Genomic DNA, 21,167 nt, shown 5'->3' with positions numbered 1-21,167 from the left:
GGGCGACTCGGTTCGGGTCCGAGTGCCCGCGGTGTCGACCAGCTCCTCTGGGCGATTCCGGCCCGGGTCAGAGGGCACACAGTGTCGACCAGCTGTCCTGCGTGACTTGGGCCCGGGTCCGAGTGCCCTCGGCGTCGACCAGGGGTCCCGTGTGACTCGGACCCGGGTCCAAGGGCCCTCGGGGTCCACCAGCACTCCCGGGAGACCTGCGCTCGGGTCAGATGGCCCGAGGTGTCGACCAGCACTCCGGGGCGACTGGGGCCATACCCGATGGCCCGCGGGGTCTTCGAGCTCTCCCGGGTGACTCGGGACTGTGCCAAGGGCCCGCGGTGTCGAACTGCTCTCCCGGGCATCTCACGCTTGCCTCTGAGGGCACCCGGGGTCGACCAGCAGGCCCGGACGACTCTGGCTCGTGTCCGAGGGCCCGTGAAGTCGACCTGCGGTTCTGGGTGACTCGGGTCAGAGCCCTATGGCCCGCGGGGTCGACCAGCTGCCCCGGGCGACTCGGGCCCGGGTCCGAGGGCCCACGGGTTCGACCAGATTTCCTGGGCGACTCGGGCCCGGGTCCGAAGTCCTGGGGTTCCACCAATTCTCCCGGGCATCTGGGGCCCGGGTCCGAAGGCCCTCGGGGTCGACCAGCTGTCTCGGAGGACTCGTGCTCGAGTCTGTGGGCCCGCGGGGTCGACCAGCTCTCCCGGGTGACTTGCGCTTGTGTCCGAGGGCCCGAGGTGTCGACGAGCACTCCCGGGCCACTCGGGCTCGTGTCTGAGGGCCCGCGTGTGCGAACAGCTCTCCCGGGTGAATCAACTCGGGTCTGAGGGCCAGCGGGGTCGACCAAAAATCCCCGGTGCCTCGGGCCCATGCCCGACGGCTTGCAGTGTCGACCAGCAGTCCCGGGCATCTCTGGACCCAGCCCGTGGTGCTGTGGGGTCAAACTGCTGCCCCGGGTGTCTCGCGCTTGGTCCGAGGGCACCCGGGTTCGACAAGCAGTCCCCAGCGACTCGTGCTAGAATCCGAGGGCCCCCGGGGTCGTCCAGCGGTCCCAGGCGCATCGGGCCGGTGCCCGAGGCCCGTGGTGTCGACCAACTCTCCCCGGCAACTCGGGTTAGGGTCTGAGGTCCCAGGGTCGACCAGCTGTCCCGGGCGACTCGGGCCCGTGCCCGATGTCCCGCTGGGTTGACCAGCTGTCCCGGGTGACTTGGGCCCTGGTCAGAGGGACCGCGGTGTCGACCAGGCGTCCCGGGTGACTCGGGACTGTACCCGAGGCCTCGCGGTGTCCACCAGGTGGCCCGGGCGACTCGGGGCCGTGACCGAGGGCCCAAGGTGTCGCCCAGCTCCCCCGGGTGATTCGGGCCCGGGTCCGAGAGCATGCGGTGTCGACCAGCTGTCCCGGGGCACTCGGGCCCGCGTCGAGGGTCCGCGGTTTCGGTTTTGACATGCTCTCCCGGGTGAATCGCGCTCGGGTCCGATGGTACGCGGGGCCGACGAGCTCTCTTGGGCGATTCGGGCCCGTTCCCGAGGGCCCGTGGTGACCACCAGCTGTCCCGGGTGACTCCGGACTGTGCCCGAGGGCCCGCGGTGTCGAACAGCTTTCCCGGGCGTTTCGCGCTTGGGTCTGTGGGCCCCCACCATCGACCAGCAGTCCCGGATGTCTCTGGCTTGTTTCTGAGGGCCCGTGAGGTCGACCTGCGGTCCTGGGCGACTCCGGCCAGAGCCCTAGGGCCCGTGGGGTCAACCTGCTGACCCGGGCCACTCGCACTTGGGTCCGAGGGCCTGCGGGGTCGACAGGCTGTCCCGGGCGACTCCGGCCCGCCTCCGAAGCCCACGGGTCGACCAGCTGTCCCGGGACACTCGCGTTTGTGTCCGAGGGCCCGCAGGGACAACCAGCACTCCCGGGTGAATGGGGTTCGGGTCCCAAGGCACTCGGGGTTGACCAGCTGTCCTGGGCGACACCGGCCCATGCCTTTGGGCCCGCGGTGTGGACCAACTCTTCCGGGCGACTCGCGTTCGGGTCTGACGGCCACGGTTGACCAGCTGTCCCGGAGATTCGCGCCCATGCCTGATGTCCTGTGGGGTCGACCAGATTCCCCGGGCGACTCGGGACCGTACCCGAGGGCCCGCGGTGTTGACCAGCTGTCCCGGGCGACTCCGGCCCTGGTCCAACGGCCTGAGGGGTCTACCAGCAGTCCCCGGGCGACTCGGGCTAGTTTCCGCGGGACCCCGGTGTCGACCATCTGTACCGGGCTATTCGTCCCGTGCCCGAGGGTCCGGGGTGTCGACCACATCGCTCGGGCGACTCGGTTCGGGTCCGAGTGCCCGCGGTGTCGACCAGCTCCTCTGGGCGATTCCGGCCCGGGTCAGAGGGCACACAGTGTCGACCAGCTGTCCTGCGCGACTTGGGCCCGGGTCCGAGTGCCCTCGGCGTCGACCAGGGGTCCCGTGTGACTCGGACCCGGGTCCAAGGGCCCTCGGGGTCCACCAGCACTCCCGGGAGACCTGCGCTCGGGTCAGATGGCCCGAGGTGTCGACCAGCACTCCGGGGCGACTGGGGCCATACCCGATGGCCCGCGGGGTCTTCGAGCTCTCCCGGGTGACTCGGGACTGTGCCAAGGGCCCGCGGTGTCGACCTGCTCTCCCGGGCATCTCACGCTTGCCTCTGAGGGCACCCGGGGTCGACCAGCAGGCCCGGACGACTCTGGCTCGTGTCCGAGGGCCCGTGAAGTCGACCTGCGGTTCTGGGTGACTCGGGTCAGAGCCCTATGGCCCGCGGGGTCGACCAGCTGCCCCGGGCGACTCGGGCCCGGGTCCGAGGGCCCACGGGTTCGACCAGATTTCCTGGGCGACTCGGGCCCGGGTCCGAAGTCCTGGGGTTCCACCAATTCTCCCGGGCGTCTGGGGCCCGGGTCCGAAGGCCCTCGGGGTCGACCAGCTGTCTCGGAGGACTCGTGCTCGAGTCTGTGGGCCCGCGGGGTCGACCAGCTCTCCCGGGTGACTTGCGCTTGTGTCCGAGGGCCCGAGGTGTCGACGAGCACTCCCGGGCCACTCGGGCTCGTGTCCGAGGGCCCGCGTGTGCGAACAGCTCTCCCGGGTGAATCAACTCGGGTCTGAGGGCCAGCGGGGTCGACCAAAAATCCCCGGTGCCTCGGGCCCATGCCCGACGGCTTGCAGTGTCGACCAGCAGTCCCGGGCATCTCTGGACCCAGCCCGTGGTGCTGTGGGGTCAAACTGCTGCCCCGGGTGTCTCGCGCTTGGTCCGAGGGCACCCGGGTTCGACAAGCAGTCCCCAGCGACTCGTGCTAGAATCCGAGGGCCCCCGGGGTCGTCCAGCGGTCCCAGGCGCATCGGGCCGGTGCCCGAGGCCCGTGGTGTCGACCAACTCTCCCCGGCAACTCGGGTTAGGGTCTGAGGTCCCAGGGTCGACCAGCTGTCCCGGGCGACTCGGGCCCGTGCCCGATGTCCCGCTGGGTCGACCAGCTGTCCCGGGTGACTTGGGCCCTGGTCAGAGGGACCGCGGTGTCGACCAGGCGTCCTGGGTGACTCGGGACTGTACCCGAGGCCTCGCGGTGTCCACCACGTGGCCCGGGCGACTCGGGGCCGTGACCGAGGGCCCAAGGTGTCGCCCAGCTCCCCCGGGTGATTCGGGCCCGGGTCCGAGAGCATGCGGTGTCGACCAGCTGTCCCGGGGCACTCGGGCCCGCGTCGAGGGGCCGCGGTTTCGGTTTCGACATGCTCTCCCGGGTGAATCGCGCTCGGGTCCGATAGTACGCGGGGCCGACGAGCTCTCTTGGGCGATTCGGGTCCGTTCCCGAGGGCCCGTGGTGACCACCAGCTGTCCCGGGTGACTCCGGACTGTGCCCGAGGGCCCGCGGTGTCGAACAGCTTTCCCGGGCGTTTCGCGCTTGGGTCTGTGGGCCCCCACCATCGACCAGCAGTCCCGGATGTCTCTGGCTTGTTTCTGAGGGCCCGTGAGGTCGACCTGCGGTCCTGGGCGACTCCGGCCAGAGCCCTAGGGCCCGTGGGGTCAACCTGCTGACCCGGGCCACTCGCACTTGGGTCCGAGGGCCTGCGGGGTCGACAGGCTGTCCCGGGCGACTCCGGCCCGCCTCCGAAGCCCACGGGTCGACCAGCTGTCCCGGGACACTCGCGTTTGTGTCCGAGGGCCCGCAGGGACAACCAGCACTCCCGGGTGAATGGGGCTCGGGTCCCAAGGCACTCGGGGTTGACCAGCTGTCCTGGGCGACACCGGCCCATGCCTTTGGGCCCGCGGTGTGGACCAACTCTTCCGGGCGACTCGCGTTCGGGTCTGACGGCCACGGTTGACCAGCTGTCCCGGAGATTCGCGCCCATGCCTGATGTCCTGTGGGGTCGACCAGATTCCCCGGGCGACTCGGGACCGTACCCGAGGGCCCGCGGTGTTGACCAGCTGTCCCGGGCGACTCCGGCCCTGGTCCAACGGCCTGAGGGGTCTACCAGCAGTCCCCGGGCGACTCGGGCTAGTTTCCGCGGGACCCCGGTGTCGACCATCTGTACCGGGCTATTCGTCCCGTGCCCGAGGGTCCGGGGTGTCGACCACATCGCTCGGGCGACTCGGTTCGGGTCCGAGTGCCCGCGGTGTCGACCAGCTCCTCTGGGCGATTCCGGCCCGGGTCAGAGGGCACACAGTGTCGACCAGCTGTCCTGCGCGACTTGGGCCCGGGTCCGAGTGCCCTCGGCGTCGACCAGGGGTCCCGTGTGACTCGGACCCGGGTCCAAGGGCCCTCGGGGTCCACCAGCACTCCCGGGAGACCTGCGCTCGGGTCAGATGGCCCGAGGTGTCGACCAGCACTCCGGGGCGACTGGGGCCATACCCGATGGCCCGCGGGGTCTTCGAGCTCTCCCGGGTGACTCGGGACTGTGCCAAGGGCCCGCGGTGTCGACCTGCTCTCCCGGGCATCTCACGCTTGCCTCTGAGGGCACCCGGGGTCGACCAGCAGGCCCGGACGACTCTGGCTCGTGTCCGAGGGCCCGTGAAGTCGACCTGCGGTTCTGGGTGACTCGGGTCAGAGCCCTATGGCCCGCGGGGTCGACCAGCTGCCCCGGGCGACTCGGGCCCGGGTCCGAGGGCCCACGGGTTCGACCAGATTTCCTGGGCGACTCGGGCCCGGGTCCGAAGTCCTGGGGTTCCACCAATTCTCCCGGGCGTCTGGGGCCCGGGTCCGAAGGCCCTCGGGGTCGACCAGCTGTCTCGGAGGACTCGTGCTCGAGTCTGTGGGCCCGCGGGGTCGACCAGCTCTCCCGGGTGACTTGCGCTTGTGTCCGAGGGCCCGAGGTGTCGACGAGCACTCCCGGGCCACTCGGGCTCGTGTCCGAGGGCCCGCGTGTGCGAACAGCTCTCCCGGGTGAATCAACTCGGGTCTGAGGGCCAGCGGGGTCGACCAAAAATCCCCGGTGCCTCGGGCCCATGCCCGACGGCTTGCAGTGTCGACCAGCAGTCCCGGGCATCTCTGGACCCAGCCCGTGGTGCTGTGGGGTCAAACTGCTGCCCCGGGTGTCTCGCGCTTGGTCCGAGGGCACCCGGGTTCGACAAGCAGTCCCCAGCGACTCGTGCTAGAATCCGAGGGCCCCCGGGGTCGTCCAGCGGTCCCAGGCGCATCGGGCCGGTGCCCGAGGCCCGTGGTGTCGACCAACTCTCCCCGGCAACTCGGGTTAGGGTCTGAGGTCCCAGGGTCGACCAGCTGTCCCGGGCGACTCGGGCCCGTGCCCGATGTCCCGCTGGGTCGACCAGCTGTCCCGGGTGACTTGGGCCCTGGTCAGAGGGACCGCGGTGTCGACCAGGCGTCCTGGGTGACTCGGGACTGTACCCGAGGCCTCGCGGTGTCCACCACGTGGCCCGGGCGACTCGGGGCCGTGACCGAGGGCCCAAGGTGTCGCCCAGCTCCCCCGGGTGATTCGGGCCCGGGTCCGAGAGCATGCGGTGTCGACCAGCTGTCCCGGGGCACTCGGGCCCGCGTCGAGGGGCCGCGGTTTCGGTTTCGACATGCTCTCCCGGGTGAATCGCGCTCGGGTCCGATAGTACGCGGGGCCGACGAGCTCTCTTGGGCGATTCGGGCCCGTTCCCGAGGGCCCGTGGTGACCACCAGCTGTCCCGGGTGACTCCGGACTGTGCCCGAGGGCCCGCGGTGTCGAACAGCTTTCCCGGGCGTTTCGCGCTTGGGTCTGTGGGCCCCCACCATCGACCAGCAGTCCCGGATGTCTCTGGCTTGTTTCTGAGGGCCCGTGAGGTCGACCTGCGGTCCTGGGCGACTCCGGCCAGAGCCCTAGGGCCCGTGGGGTCAACCTGCTGACCCGGGCCACTCGCACTTGGGTCCGAGGGCCTGCGGGGTCGACAGGCTGTCCCGGGCGACTCCGGCCCGCCTCCGAGTGCCCAGGGGTCGACCAGCTGTCCCGGGACACTCGCGTTTGTGTCCGAGGGCCCGCGGGGTCAACCAGCTGTCCCGGGTGAATGGGGCTCGGGTCCCAAGGCACTCGGGGTTGACCAGCTGTCCTGGGCGACACCGGCCCATGCCTTTGGGCCCGCGGTGTGGACCAACTCTTCCGGGCGACTCGCGTTCGGGTCTGACGGCCACGGTCGACCAGCTGTCCCGGGAGATTCGCGCCCATGCCTGATGTCCCGCGGGGTCGACCAGATGCCCCGGGCGACTCGGGCCCGTACCCGAGGGCCCGCGGTATTGAACAGCTGTCCCGGGCGACTCCGGCCCTGGTCCAACGGCCTGAGGGGTCTACCAGCAGTCCTCGGGCGACTCGGGCTAGTTTCCGCGGGACCCCGGTGTCGACCATCGGTACCGGGCTCTTCGTCCCGTGCCCGAGGATCCGGGGTGTCGACCACATCGCTCGGGCGACTCGGTTCGGGTCCGAGGGCCCGCGGTGTCGACCAGCTCCTCTGGGCGATTCCGGCCCGGGTCAGAGGGCACACAGTGTCGACCAGCTGTCCTGCGTGACTTGGGCCCGGGTCCGAGTGCCCTCGGCGTCGACCAGGGGTCCCGTGTGACTCGGACCCGGGTCCAAGGGCCCTCGGGGTCCACCAGCACTCCCGGGAGACCTGTGCTCGGGTCAGATGGCCCGAGGTGTCGACCAGCACTCCGGGGCGACTGGGGCCATACCCGATGGCCCGCGGGGTCTTCGAGCTCTCCCGGGTGACTCGGGACTGTGCCAAGGGCCCGCGGTGTCGACCTGCTCTCCCGGGCATCTCACGCTTGCCTCTGAGGGCCCCCGGGGTCGACCGGCAGGCCCGGACGACTCTGGCTCGTGTCCGAGGGCCCGTGAAGTCGACCTGCCTTTCTGGGTGACTCGGGTCAGAGCCCTATGGCCCGCGGGGTCGACCAGCTGCCCCGGGCGACTCGGGCCCGGGTCCGAGGGCCCACGGGTTCGACCAGATTTCCTGGGCGACTCGGGCCCGGGTCCGAAGTCCTGGGGTTCCACCAATTCTCCCGGGCGTCTGGGGCCCGGGTCCGAAGGCCCTCGGGGTCGACCAGCTGTCTCGGAGGACTCGTGCTCGAGTCTTTGGGCCCGCGGGGTCAACCAGCTCTCCCGGGTGACTTGCGCTTGTGTCCGAGGGCCCGAGGTGTCGACGAGCACTCCCGGGCCACTCGGGCTCGTGTCCTAGGGCCCGCGTGTGCGAACAGCTCTCCCGGGTGAATCAACTCGGGTCTGAGGGCCAGCGGGGTCGACCAAAAATCCCCGGTGCCTCGGGCCCATGCCCGACGGCTTGCAGTGTCGACCAGCAGTCCCGGGCATCTCTGGACCCAGCCCGTGGTGCTGTGGGGTCAAACTGCTGCCCCGGGTGTCTCGCGCTTGGTCCGAGGGCACCCGGGTTCGACAAGCAGTCCCCAGCGACTCGTGCTAGAATCCGAGGGCCCCCGGGGTCGTCCAGCGGTCCCAGGCGCATCGGGCCGGTGCCCGAGGCCCGCGGTGTCGACCAACTCTCCCCGGCAACTCGGGTTAGGGTCTGAGGTCCCAGGGTCGACCAGCTGTCCCGGGCGACTCGGGCCCGTGCCCGATGTCCCGCTGGGTCGACCAGCTGTCCCGGGTGACTTGGGCCCTGGTCAGAGGGACCGCGGTGTCGACCAGGCGTCCCGGGTTACTCGGGACTGTACCTGAGGCCTCGCGGTGTCCACCAGGTGGCCCGGGCGACTCGGGGCCGTGACCGAGGGCCCAAGGTGTCGCCCAGCTCCCCCGGGTGATTCGGGCCCGGGTCCGAGAGCATGCGGTGTCGACCAGCTGTCCCGGGGCACTCGGGCCCGCGTCGAGGGTCCGCGGTTTCGGTTTCGACATGCTCTCCCGGGTGAATCGCGCTCGGGTCCGATGGTACGCGCGGGCCGACGAGCTCTGTTGGGCGATTCGGGCCCGTTCCCGAGGGCCCGTGGTGACCACCAGCTGTCCCGGGTGACTCCGGACTGTGCCCGAGGTCCTGCGGTGTCGAACAGCTTTCCCGGGCGTCTCGCGCTTGGGTCTGTGGGCCCCCGCCATCGACCAGCAGTCCCGGATGTCTCTGGCTTGTTTCCGAGGGCCCGTGAGGTCGACCTGCGGTCCTGGGCGACTCCGGCCAGAGCCCTAGGGCCCGTGGGGTCAACCTGCTGACCCGGGCCACTCGCACTTGGGTCCGAGGGCCTGCGGGGTCGACAGGCTGTCCCGGGCGACTCCGGCCCGCCTCTGAGTGCCCAGGGGTCGACCAGCTGTCCCGGGACACTCGCGTTTGTGTCCGAGGGCCCGCGGGGTCAACCAGCTGTCCCGGGTGAATGGGGCTCGGGTCCCAAGGCACTCGGGGTTGACCAGCTGTCCTGGGCGACACCGGCCCATGCCTTTGGGCCCGCGGTGTGGACCAACTCTTCCGGGCGACTCGCGTTCGGGTCTGACGGCCACGGTCGACCAGCTGTCCCGGGAGATTCGCGCCCATACCTGATGTCCCGCGGGGTCGACCAGATGCCCCGGGCGACTCGGGCCCGTATCCGAGGGCCCGCGGTGTTGACCAGCTGTCCCGGGCGACTCCGGCCCTGGTCCAACGGCCTGAGGGGTCTACCAGCAGTCCCCGGGCGACTCGGGCTCGTTTCCGCGGGACCCCGGTGTCGACCATCGGTACCGGGCTATTCGTCCCGTGCCCGAGGGTCCGGGGTGTCGACCACATCGCTCGGGCGACTCGGTTCGGGTCCGAGGGCCCGCGGTGTCGACCAGCTCCTCTGGGCGATTCCGGCCCGGGTCAGAGGGCACACAGTGTCGACCAGCTGTCCTGCGCGACTTGGGCCCGGGTCCGAGTGCCCTCGGCGTCGACCAGGGGTCCCGTGTGACTCGGACCCGGGTCCACGGGCCCTCGGGGTCCACCAGCACTCCCGGGAGACCTGCGCTCGGGTCAGATGGCCCGAGGTGTCGACCAGCACTCCGGGGCGACTGGGACCATACCCGATGGCCCGCGGGGTCTTCGAGCTCTCCCGGGTGACTCGGGACTGTGCCAAGGGCCCGCGGTGTCGACCTGCTCTCCCGGGCATCTCACGCTTGCCTCTGAGGGCCCCCGGGGTCGACCGGCAGGCCCGGACGACTCTGGCTCGTGTCCGAGGGCCCGTGAAGTCGACCTGCCTTTCTGGGTGACTCGGGTCAGAGCCCTATGGCCCGCGGGGTCGACCAGCTGCCCCGGGCGACTCGGGCCCGGGTCCGAGGGCCCACGGGTTCGACCAGATTTCCTGGGCGACTCGGGCCCGGGTCCGAAGTCCTGGGGTTCCACCAATTCTCCCGGGCGTCTGGGGCCCGGGTCCGAAGGCCCTCGGGGTCGACCAGCTGTCTCGGAGGACTCGTGCTCGAGTCTGTGGGCCCGCGGGGTCGACCAGCTCTCCCGGGTGACTTGCGCTTGTGTCCGAGGGCCCGAGGTGTCGACGAGCACTCCCGGGCCACTCGGGCTCGTGTCCTAGGGCCCGCGTGTGCGAACAGCTCTCCCGGGTGAATCAACTCGGGTCTGAGGGCCAGCGGGGTCGACCAAAAATCCCCGGTGCCTCGGGCCCATGCCCGACGGCTTGCAGTGTCGACCAGCAGTCCCGGGCATCTCTGGACCCAGCCCGTGGTGCTGTGGGGTCAAACTGCTGCCCCGGGTGTCTCGCGCTTGGTCCGAGGGCACCCGGGTTCGACAAGCAGTCCCCAGCGACTCGTGCTAGAATCCGAGGGCCCCCGGGGTCGTCCAGCGGTCCCAGGCGCATCGGGCCGGTGCCCGAGGCCCGCGGTGTCGACCAACTCTCCCCGGCAACTCGGGTTAGGGTCTGAGGTCCCAGGGTCGACCAGCTGTCCCGGGCGACTCGGGCCCGTGCCCGATGTCCCGCTGGGTCGACCAGCTGTCCCGGGTGACTTGGGCCCTGGTCAGAGGGACCGCGGTGTCGACCAGGCGTCCCGGGTGACTCGGGACTGTACCCGAGGCCTCGCGGTGTCCACCAGGTGGCCCGGGCGACTCGGGGCCGTGACCGAGGGCCCAAGGTGTCGCCCAGCTCCCCCGGGTGATTCGGGCCCGGGTCCGAGAGCATGCGGTGTCGACCAGCTGTCCCGGGGCACTCGGGCCCGCGTCGAGGGGCCGCGGTTTCGGTTTCGACATGCTCTCCCGGGTGAATCGCGCTCGGGTCCGATGGTACGCGGGGCCGACGAGCTCTCTTGGGCGATTCGGGCCCGTTCCCGAGGGCCCGTGGTGACCACCAGCTGTCCCGGGTGACTCCGGACTGTGCCCGAGGGCCTGCGGTGTCGAACAGCTTTCCCGGGCGTCTCGCGCTTGGGTCTGTGGGCCCCCGCCATCGACCAGCAGTCCCGGATGTCTCTGGCTTGTTTCCGAGGGCCCGTGAGGTCGACCTGCGTTCCTGGGCGACTCCGGCCAGAGCCCTAGGGCCCGTGGGGTCAACCTGCTGACCCGGGCCACTCGCACATGGGTCCGAGGGCCTGCGGGGTCGACAGGCTGTCCCGGGCGACTCCGGCCCGCCTCTGAGTGCCCAGGGGTCGACCAGCTGTCCCGGGACACTCGCGTTTGTGTCCGAGGGCCCGCGGGGTCAACCAGCTGTCCCGGGTGAATGGGGCTCGGGTCCCAAGGCACTCGGGGTTGACCAGCTGTCCTGGGCGACACCGGCCCATGCCTTTGGGCCCGCGGTGTGGACCAACTCTTCCGGGCGACTCGCGTTCGGGTCTGACGGCCACGGTCGACCAGCTGTCCCGGGAGATTCGCGCCCATACCTGATGTCCCGCGGGGTCGACCAGATGCCCCGGGCGACTCGGGCCCGTACCCGAGGGCCCGCGGTGTTGACCAGCTGTCCCGGGCGACTCCGGCCCTGGTCCAACGGCCTGAGGGGTCTACCAGCAGTCCCCGGGCGACTCGGGCTCGTTTCCGCGGGACCCCGGTGTCGACCATCGGTACCGGGCTATTCGTCCCGTGCCCGAGGGTCCGGGGTGTCGACCACATCGCTCGGGCGACTCGGTTCGGGTCCGAGGGCCCGCGGTGTCGACCAGCTCCTCTGGGCGATTCCGGCCCGGGTCAGAGGGCACACAGTGTCGACCAGCTGTCCTGCGCGACTTGGGCCCGGGTCCGAGTGCCCTCGGCGTCGACCAGGGGTCCCGTGTGACTCGGACCCGGGTCCAAGGGCCCTCGGGGTCCACCAGCACTCCCGGGAGACCTGCACTCGGGTCAGATGGCCCGAGGTGTCGACCAGCACTCCGGGGCGACTGGGGCCATACCCGATGGCCCGCGGGGTCTTCGAGCTCTCCCGGGTGACTCGGGACTGTGCCAAGGGCCCGCGGTGTCGAACTGCTCTCCCGGGCATCTCACGCTTGCCTCTGAGGGCCCCCGGGGTCGACCAGCAGGCCCGGACGACTCTGGCTCGTGTCCGAGGGCCCGTGAAGTCGACCTGCGGTTCTGGGTGACTCGGGTCAGAGCCCTATGGCCCGCGGGGTCGACCAGCTGCCCCGGGCGACTCGGGCCCGGGTCCGAGGGCCCACGGGTTCCACCAGATTTCCTGGGCGACTCGGGCCCGGGTCCGAAGTCCTGGGGTTCCACCAATTCTCCCGGGCGTCTGGGGCCCGGGTCCGAAGGCCCTCGGGGTCGACCAGCTGTCTCGGAGGACTCGTGCTCGAGTCTGTGGGCCCGCGGGGTCGACCAGCTCTCCCGGGTGACTTGCGCTTGTGTCCGAGGGCCCGAGGTGTCGACGAGCACTCCCGGGCCACTCGGGCTCGTGTCCGAGGGCCCGCGTGTGCGAACAGCTCTCCCGGGTGAATCAACTGGGGTCTGAGGGCCAGCGGGGTCGACCAAAAATCCCCGGTGCCTCGGGCCCATGCCCGACAGCTTGCAGTGTCGACCAGCAGTCCCGGGCATCTCTGGACCCAGCCCGTGGTGCTGTGGGGTCAAACTGCTGCCCCGGGTGTCTCGCGCTTGGTCCGAGGGCACCCGGGTTCGACAAGCAGTCCCCAGCGACTCGTGCTAGAATCCGAGGGCCCCCGGGGTCGTCCAGCGGTCCCAGGCGCATCGGGCCGGTGCCCGAGGCCCGCGGTGTCGACCAACTCTCCCCGGCAACTCGGGTTAGGGTCTGAGGTCCCAGGGTCGACCAGCTGTCCCGGGCGACTCGGGCCCGTGCCCGATGTCCCGCTGGGTCGACCAGCTGTCCCGGGTGACTTGGGCCCTGGTCAGAGGGACCGCGGTGTCGACCAGGCGTCCCGGGTGACTCGGGACTGTACCCGAGGCCTCGCGGTGTCCACCAGGTGGCCCGGGCGACTCGGGGCCGTGACCGAGGGCCCAAGGTGTCGCCCAGCTCCCCCGGGTGATTCGGGCCCGGGTCCGAGAGCATGCGGTGTCGACCAGCTGTCCTGGGGCACTCGGGCCCGCGTCGAGGGGCCGCGGTTTCGGTTTCGACATGCTCTCCCGGGTGAATCGCGCTCGGGTCCGATGGTACGCGGGGTCGACGAGCTCTGTTGGGCGATTCGGGCCCGTTCCCGAGGGCCCGTGGTGACCACCAGCTGTCCCGGGTGACTCCGGACTGTGCCCGAGGTCCTGCGGTGTCGAACAGCTTTCCCGGGCGTCTCGCGCTTGGGTCTGTGGGCCCCCGCCATCGACCAGCAGTCCCGGATGTCTCTGGCTTGTTTCCGAGGGCCCGTGAGGTCGACCTGCGGTCCTGGTCGACTCCGGCCAGAGCCCTAGGGCCCGTGGGGTCAACCTGCTGACCCGGGCCACTCGCACTTGGGTCCGAGGGCCTGCGGGGTCGACAGGCTGTCCCGGGCGACTCCGGCCCGCCTCTGAGTGCCCAGGGGTCGACCAGCTGTCCCGGGACACTCGCGTTTGTGTCCGAGGGCCCGCGGGGTCAACCAGCTGTCCCGGGTGAATGGGGCTCGGGTCCCAAGGCACTCGGGGTTGACCAGCTGTCCTGGGCGACACCGGCCCATGCCTTTGGGCCCGCGGTGTGGACCAACTCTTCCGGGCGACTCGCGTTCGGGTCTGACGGCCACGGTCGACCAGCTGTCCCGGGAGATTCGCGCCCATGCCTGATGTCCCGCGGGGTCGACCAGATGCCCCGGGCGACTCGGGCCCGTACCCGAGGGCCCGCAGTGATGACCAGCTGTCCCGGGCGACTCCGGCCCTGGTCCAACGGCCTGAGGGGTCTACCAGCAGTCCCCGGGCGACTCGGGCTAGTTTCCGCGGGACCCCGGTGTCGACCATCGGTACCGGGCTATTCGTCCCGTGCCCGAGGGTCCGGGGTGTCGACCACATCTCTCGGGCGACTCGGTTCGGGTCCGAGGGCCCGCGGTGTCGACCAGCTCCTCTGGGCGATTCCGGCCCGGGTCAGAGGGCACACAGTGTCGACCAGCTGTCCTGCGTGACTTGGGCCCGGGTCCGAGTGCCCTCGGCGTCGACCAGGGGTCCCGTGTGACTCGGACCCGGGTCCAAGGGCCCTCGGGGTCCACCAGCACTCCCGGGAGACCTGTGCTCGGGTCAGATGGCCCGAGGTGTCGACCAGCACTCCGGGGCGACTGGGGCCATACCCGATGGCCCGCGGGGTCTTCGAGCTCTCCCGGGTGACTCGGGACTGTGCCAAGGGCCCGCGGTGTCGAACTGCTCTCCCGGGCATCTCACGCTTGCCTCTGAGGGCCCCCGGGGTCGACCGGCAGGCCCGGACGACTCTGGCTCGTGTCCGAGGGCCCGTGAAGTCGACCTGCGGTTCTGGGTGACTCGGGTCAGAGCCCTATGGCCCGCGGGGCCGACCAGCTGCCCCGGGCGACTCGGGCCCGGCTCCGAGGGCCCACGGGTTCGACCAGATTTCCTGGGCGACTCGGGCCCGGGTCCGAAGTCCTGGGGTTCCACCAATTCTCCCGGGCGTCTGGGGCCCGGGTCTGAAGGCCTTCGGGGTCGACCAGCTGTCTCGGAGGACTCGTGCTCGAGTCTTTGGGCCCGCGGGGTCAACCAGCTCTCCCGGGTGACTTGCGCTTGTGTCCGAGGGCCCGAGGTGTCGACGAGCACTCCCGGGCCACTCGGGCTCGTGTCCTAGGGCCCGCGTGTGCGAACAGCTCTCCCGGGTGAATCAACTCGGGTCTGAGGGCCAGCGGGGTCGACCAAAAATCCCCGGTGCCTCGGGCCCATGCCCGACGGCTTGCAGTGTCGACCAGCAGTCCCGGGCATCTCTGGACCCAGCCCGTGGTGCTGTGGGGTCAAACTGCTGCCCCGGGTGTCTCGCGCTTGGTCCGAGGGCACCCGGGTTCGACAAGCAGTCCCCAGCGACTCGTGCTAGAATCCGAGGGCCCCCGGGGTCGTCCAGCGGTCCCAGGCGCATCGGGCCGGTGCCCGAGGCCCGCGGTGTCGACCAACTCTCCCCGGCAACTCGGGTTAGGGTCTGAGGTCCCAGGGTCGACCAGCTGTCCCGGGCGACTCGGGCCCGTGCCCGATGTCCCGCTGGGTCGACCAGCTGTCCCGGGTGACTTGGGCCCTGGTCAGAGGGACCGCGGTGTCGACCAGGCGTCCCGGGTTACTCGGGACTGTACCTGAGGCCTCGCGGTGTCCACCAGGTGGCCCGGGCGACTCGGGGCCGTGACCGAGGGCCCAAGGTGTCGCCCAGCTCCCCCGGGTGATTCGGGCCCGGGTCCGAGAGCATGCGGTGTCGACCAGCTGTCCCGGGGCACTCGGGCCCGCGTCGAGGGTCCGCGGTTTCGGTTTCGACATGCTCTCCCGGGTGAATCGCGCTCGGGTCCGATGGTACGCGCGGGCCGACGAGCTCTGTTGGGCGATTCGGGCCCGTTCCCGAGGGCCCGTGGTGACCACCAGCTGTCCCGGGTGACTCCGGACTGTGCCCGAGGGCCTGCGGTGTCGAACAGCTTTCCCGGGCGTCTCGCGCTTGGGTCTGTGGGCCCCCGCAATCGACCAGCAGTCCCGGATGTCTCTGGCTTGTTTCCGAGGGCCCGTGAGGTCGACCTGCGGTCCTGGTCGACTCCGGCCAGAGCCCTAGGGCCCGTGGGGTCAACCTGCTGACCCGGGCCACTCGCACTTGGGTCCGAGGGCCTGCGGGGTCGACAGGCTGTCCCGGGCGACTCCGGCCCGCCTCTGAGTGCCCAGGGGTCGACCAGCTGTCCCGGGACACTCGCGTTTGTGTCCGAGGGCCCGCGGGGTCAACCAGCTGTCCCGGGTGAATGGGGCTCGGGTCCCAAGGCACTCGGGGTTGACCAGCTGTCCTGGGCGACACCGGCCCATGCCTTTGGGCCCGCGGTGTGGACCAACTCTTCCGGGCGACTCGCGTTCGGGTCTGACGGCCACGGTCGACCAGCTGTCCCGGGAGATTCGCGCCCATGCCTGATGTCCCGCGGGGTCGACCAGATGCCCCGGGCGACTCGGGCCCGTACCCGAGGGCCCGCAGTGATGACCAGCTGTCCCGGGCGACTCCGGCCCTGGTCCAACGGCCTGAGGGGTCTACCAGCAGTCCCCGGGCGACTCGGGCTCGTTTCCGCGGGACCCCGGTGTCGACCATCGGTACCGGGCTATTCGTCCCGTGCCCGAGGGTCCGGGGTGTCGACCACATCTCTCGGGCGACTCGGTTCGGGTCCGAGGGCCCGCGGTGTCGACCAGCTCCTCTGGGCGATTCCGGCCCGGGTCAGAGGGCACACAGTGTCGACCAGCTGTCCTGCGTGACTTGGGCCCGGGTCCGAGTGCCCTCGGCGTCGACCAGGGGTCCCGTGTGACTCGGACCCGGGTCCAAGGGCCCTCGGGGTCCACCAGCACTCCCGGGAGACCTGCACTCGGGTCAGATGGCCCGAGGTGTCGACCAGCACTCCGGGGCGACTGGGGCCATACCCGATGGCCCGCGGGGTCTTCGAGCTCTCCCGGGTGACTCGGGACTGTGCCAAGGGCCCGCGGTGTCGAACTGCTCTCCCGGGCATCTCACGCTTGCCTCTGAGGGCCCCCGGGGTCGACCAGCAGGCCCGGACGACTCTGGCTCGTGTCCGAGGGCCCGTGAAGTCGACCTGCGGTTCTGGGTGACTCGGGTCAGAGTCCTATGGCCCGCGGGGTCGACCAGCTGCCCCGGGCGACTCGGGCCCGGGTCCGAGGGCCCACGGGTTCCACCAGATTTCCTGGGCGACTCGGGCCCGGGTCCGAAGTCCTGGGGTTCCACCAATTCTCCCGGGCGTCTGGGGCCCGGGTCCGAAGGCCCTCGGGGTCGACCAGCTGTCTCGGAGGACTCGTGCTCGAGTCTGTGGGCCCGCGGGGTCGACCAGCTCTCCCGGGTGACTTGCGCTTGTGTCCGAGGGCCCGAGGTGTCGACGAGCACTCCCGGGCCACTCGGGCTCGTGTCCGAGGGCCCGCGTGTGCGAACAGCTCTCCCGGGTGAATCAACTGGGGTCTGAGGGCCAGTGGGGTCGACCAAAAATCCCCGGTGCCTCGGGCCCATGCCCGACAGCTTGCAGTGTCGACCAGCAGTCCCGGGCATCTCTGGACCCAGCCTGTGGTGCTGTGGGGTCAAACTGCTGCCCCGGGTGTCTCGCGCTTGGTCCGAGGGCACCCGGGTTCGACAAGCAGTCCCCAGCGACTCGTGCTAGAATCCGAGGGCCCCCGGGGTCGTCCAGCGGTCCCAGGCGCATCGGGCCGGTGCCCGAGGCCCGCGGTGTCGACCAACTCTCCCCGGCAACTCGGGTTAGGGTCTGAGGTCCCAGGGTCGACCAGCTGTCCCGGGCGACTCGGGCCCGTGCCCGATGTCCCGCTGGGTCGACCAGCTGTCCCGGGTGACTTGGGCCCTGGTCAGAGGGACCGCGGTGTCGACCAGGCGTCCCGGGTTACTCGGGACTGTACCTGAGGCCTCGCGGTGTCCACCAGGTGGCCCGGGCGACTCGGGGCCGTGACCGAGGGCCCAAGGTGTCGCCCAGCTCCCCCGGGTGATTCGGGCCCGGGTCCGAGAGCATGCGGTGTCGACCAGCTGTCCCGGGGCACTCGGGCCCGCGTCGAGGGTCCGCGGTTTCGGTTTCGACATGCTCTCCCGGGTGAATCGCGCTCGGGTCCGATGGTACGCGCGGGCCGACGAGCTCTGTTGGGCGATTCGGGCCCGTTCCCGAGGGCCCGTGGTGACCACCAGCTGTCCCGGGTGACTCCGGACTGTGCCCGAGGGCCTGCGGTGTCGAACAGCTTTCCCGGGCGTCTCGCGCTTGGGTCTGTGGGCCCCCGCAATCGACCAGCAGTCCCGGATGTCTCTGGCTTGTTTCCGAGGGCCCGTGAGGTCGACCTGCGGTCCTGGTCGACTCCGGCCAGAGCCCTAGGGCCCGTGGGGTCAACCTGCTGACCCGGGCCACTCGCACTTGGGTCCGAGGGCCTGCGGGGTCGACAGGCTGTCCCGGGCGACTCCGGCCCGCCTCTGAGTGCCCAGGGGTCGACCAGCTGTCCCGGGACACTCGCGTTTGTGTCCGAGGGCCCGCGGGGTCAACCAGCTGTCCCGGGTGAATGGGGCTCGGGTCCCAAGGCACTCGGGGTTGACCAGCTGTCCTGGGCGACACCGGCCCATGCCTTTGGGCCCGCGGTGTGGACCAACTCTTCCGGGCGACTCGCGTTCGGGTCTGACGGCCACGGTCGACCAGCTGTCCCGGGAGATTCGCGCCCATGCCTGATGTCCCGCGGGGTCGACCAGATGCCCCGGGCGACTCGGGCCCGTACCCGAGGGCCCGCAGTGATGACCAGCTGTCCCGGGCGACTCCGGCCCTGGTCCAACGGCCTGAGGGGTCTACCAGCAGTCCCCGGGCGACTCGGGCTCGTTTCCGCGGGACCCCGGTGTCGACCATCGGTACCGGGCTATTCGTCCCGTGCCCGAGGGTCCGGGGTGTCGACCACATCTCTCGGGCGACTCGGTTCGGGTCCGAGGGCCCGCGGTGTCGACCAGCTCCTCTGGGCGATTCCGGCCCGGGTCAGAGGGCACACAGTGTCGACCAGCTGTCCTGCGTGACTTGGGCCCGGGTCCGAGTGCCCTCGGCGTCGACCAGGGGTCCCGTGTGACTCGGACCCGGGTCCAAGGGCCCTCGGGGTCCACCAGCACTCCCGGGAGACCTGCACTCGGGTCAGATGGCCCGAGGTGTCGACCAGCACTCCGGGGCGACTGGGGCCATACCCGATGGCCCGCGGGGTCTTCGAGCTCTCCCGGGTGACTCGGGACTGTGCCAAGGGCCCGCGGTGTCGAACTGCTCTCCCGGGCATCTCACGCTTGCCTCTGAGGGCCCCCGGGGTCGACCAGCAGGCCCGGACGACTCTGGCTCGTGTCCGAGGGCCTGTGAAGTCGACCTGCGGTTCTGGGTGACTCGGGTCAGAGTCCTATGGCCCGCGGGGTCGACCAGCTGCCCCGGGCGACTCGGGCCCGGGTCCGAGGGCCCACGGGTTCCACCAGATTTCCTGGGCGACTCGGGCCCGGGTCCGAAGTCCTGGGGTTCCACCAATTCTCCCGGGCGTCTGGGGCCCGGGTCCGAAGGCCCTCGGGGTCGACCAGCTGTCTCGGAGGACTCGTGCTCGAGTCTGTGGGCCCGCGGGGTCGACCAGCTCTCCCGGGTGACTTGCGCTTGTGTCCGAGGGCCCGAGGTGTCGACGAGCACTCCCGGGCCACTCGGGCTCGTGTCCGAGGGCCCGCGTGTGCGAACAGCTCTCCCGGGTGAATCAACTGGGGTCTGAGGGCCAGTGGGGTCGACCAAAAATCCCCGGTGCCTCGGGCCCATGCCCGACAGCTTGCAGTGTCGACCAGCAGTCCCGGGCATCTCTGGACCCAGCCTGTGGTGCTGTGGGGTCAAACTGCTGCCCCGGGTGTCTCGCGCTTGGTCCGAGGGCACCCGGGTTCGACAAGCAGTCCCCAGCGACTCGTGCTAGAATCCGAGGGCCCCCGGGGTCGTCCAGCGGTCCCAGGCGCATCGGGCCGGTGCCCGAGGCCCGCGGTGTCGACCAACTCTCCCCGGCAACTCGGGTTAGGGTCTGAGGTCCCAGGGTCGACCAGCTGTCCCGGGCGACTCGGGCCCGTGCCCGATGTCCCGCTGGGTCGACCAGCTGTCCCGGGTGACTTGGGCCCTGGTCAGAGGGACCGCGGTGTCGACCAGGCGTCCCGGGTTACTCGGGACTGTACCTGAGGCCTCGCGGTGTCCACCAGGTGGCCCGGGCGACTCGGGGCCGTGACCGAGGGCCCAAGGTGTCGCCCAGCTCCCCCGGGTGATTCGGGCCCGGGTCCGAGAGCATGCGGTGTCGACCAGCTGTCCTGGGGCACTCGGGCCCGCGTCGAGGGTCCGCGGTTTCGGTTTCGACATGCTCTCCCGGGTGAATCGCGCTCGGGTCCGATGGTACGCGCGGGCCGACGAGCTCTCTTGGGCGATTCGGGCCCGTTCCCGAGGGCCCGTGGTGACCACCAGCTGTCCCGGGTGACTCCGGACTGTGCCCGAGGGCCTGCGGTGTCGAACAGCTTTCCCGGGCGTCTCGCGCTTGGGTCTGTGGGCCCCCGCCATCGACCAGCAGTCCCGGATGTCTCTGGCTTGTTTCCGAGGGCCCGTGAGGTCGACCTGCGTTCCTGGGCGACTCCGGCCAGAGCCCTAGGGCCCGTGGGGTCAACCTGCTGACCCGGGCCACTCGCACTTGGGTCCGAGGGCCTGCGGGGTCGACAGGCTGTCCCGGGCGACTCCGGCCCGCCTCTGAGTGCCCAGTGGTCGACCAGCTGTCCCGGGACACTCGCGTTTGTGTCCGAGGGCCCGCGGGGTCAACCAGCTGTCCCGGGTGAATGGGGCTCGGGTCCCAAGGCACTCGGGGTTGACCAGCTGTCCTGGGCGACACCGGCCCATGCCTTTGGGCCCGCGGTGTGGACCAACTCTTCCGGGCGACTCGCGTTCGGGTCTGACGGCCACGGTCGACCAGCTGTCCCGGGAGATTCGCGCCCATGCCTGATGTCCCGCGGGGTCGACCAGATGCCCCGGGCGACTCGGGCCCGTACCCGAGGGCCCGCAGTGATGACCAGCTGTCCCGGGCGACTCCGGCCCTGGTCCAACGGCCTGAGGGGTCTACCAGCAGTCCCCGGGCGACTCGGGCTAGTTTCCGCGGGACCCCGGTGTCGACCATCGGTACCGGGCTATTCGTCCCGTGCCCGAGGGTCCGGGGTGTCGACCACATCGCTCGGGCGACTCGGTTCGGGTCCGAGGGCCCGCGGTGTCGACCAGCTCCTCTGGGCGATTCCGGCCCGGGTCAGAGGGCACACAGTGTCGACCAGCTGTCCTGCGTGACTTGGGCCCGGGTCCGAGTGCCCTCGGCGTCGACCAGGGGTCCCGTGTGACTCGGACCCGGGTCCAAGGGCCCTCGGGGTCCACCAGCACTCCCGGGAGACCTGCACTCGGGTCAGATGGCCCGAGGTGTCGACCAGCACTCCGGGGCGACTGGGACCATACCCGATGGCCCGCGGGGTCTTCGAGCTCTCCCGGGTGACTCGGGACTGTGCCAAGGGCCCGCGGTGTCGAACTGCTCTCCCGGGCATCTCACGCTTGCCTCTGATGGCCCCCGGGGTCGACCAGCAGGCCCGGACGACTCTGGCTCGTGTCCGAGGGCCCGTGAAGTCGACCTGCGGTTCTGGGTGACTCGGGTCAGAGCCCTATGGCCCGCGGGGTCGACCAGCTGCCCCGGGCGACTCGGGCCCGGGTCCGAGGGCCCACGGGTTCCACCA

This window comes from Sus scrofa, chromosome 5 (genome assembly GCF_054392235.1).
Source record: "Sus scrofa isolate SSC_HxYL_T2T_F1_AM1 chromosome 5, Sscrofa_HxYL_maternal_Yorkshire_Landrace_v2.0, whole genome shotgun sequence".
Lineage (NCBI taxonomy): Eukaryota > Metazoa > Chordata > Mammalia > Artiodactyla > Suidae > Sus > Sus scrofa.
The sequence above is the reverse complement of the archived record's forward strand: the minus strand, read 5'-3'. Positions refer to the sequence as shown.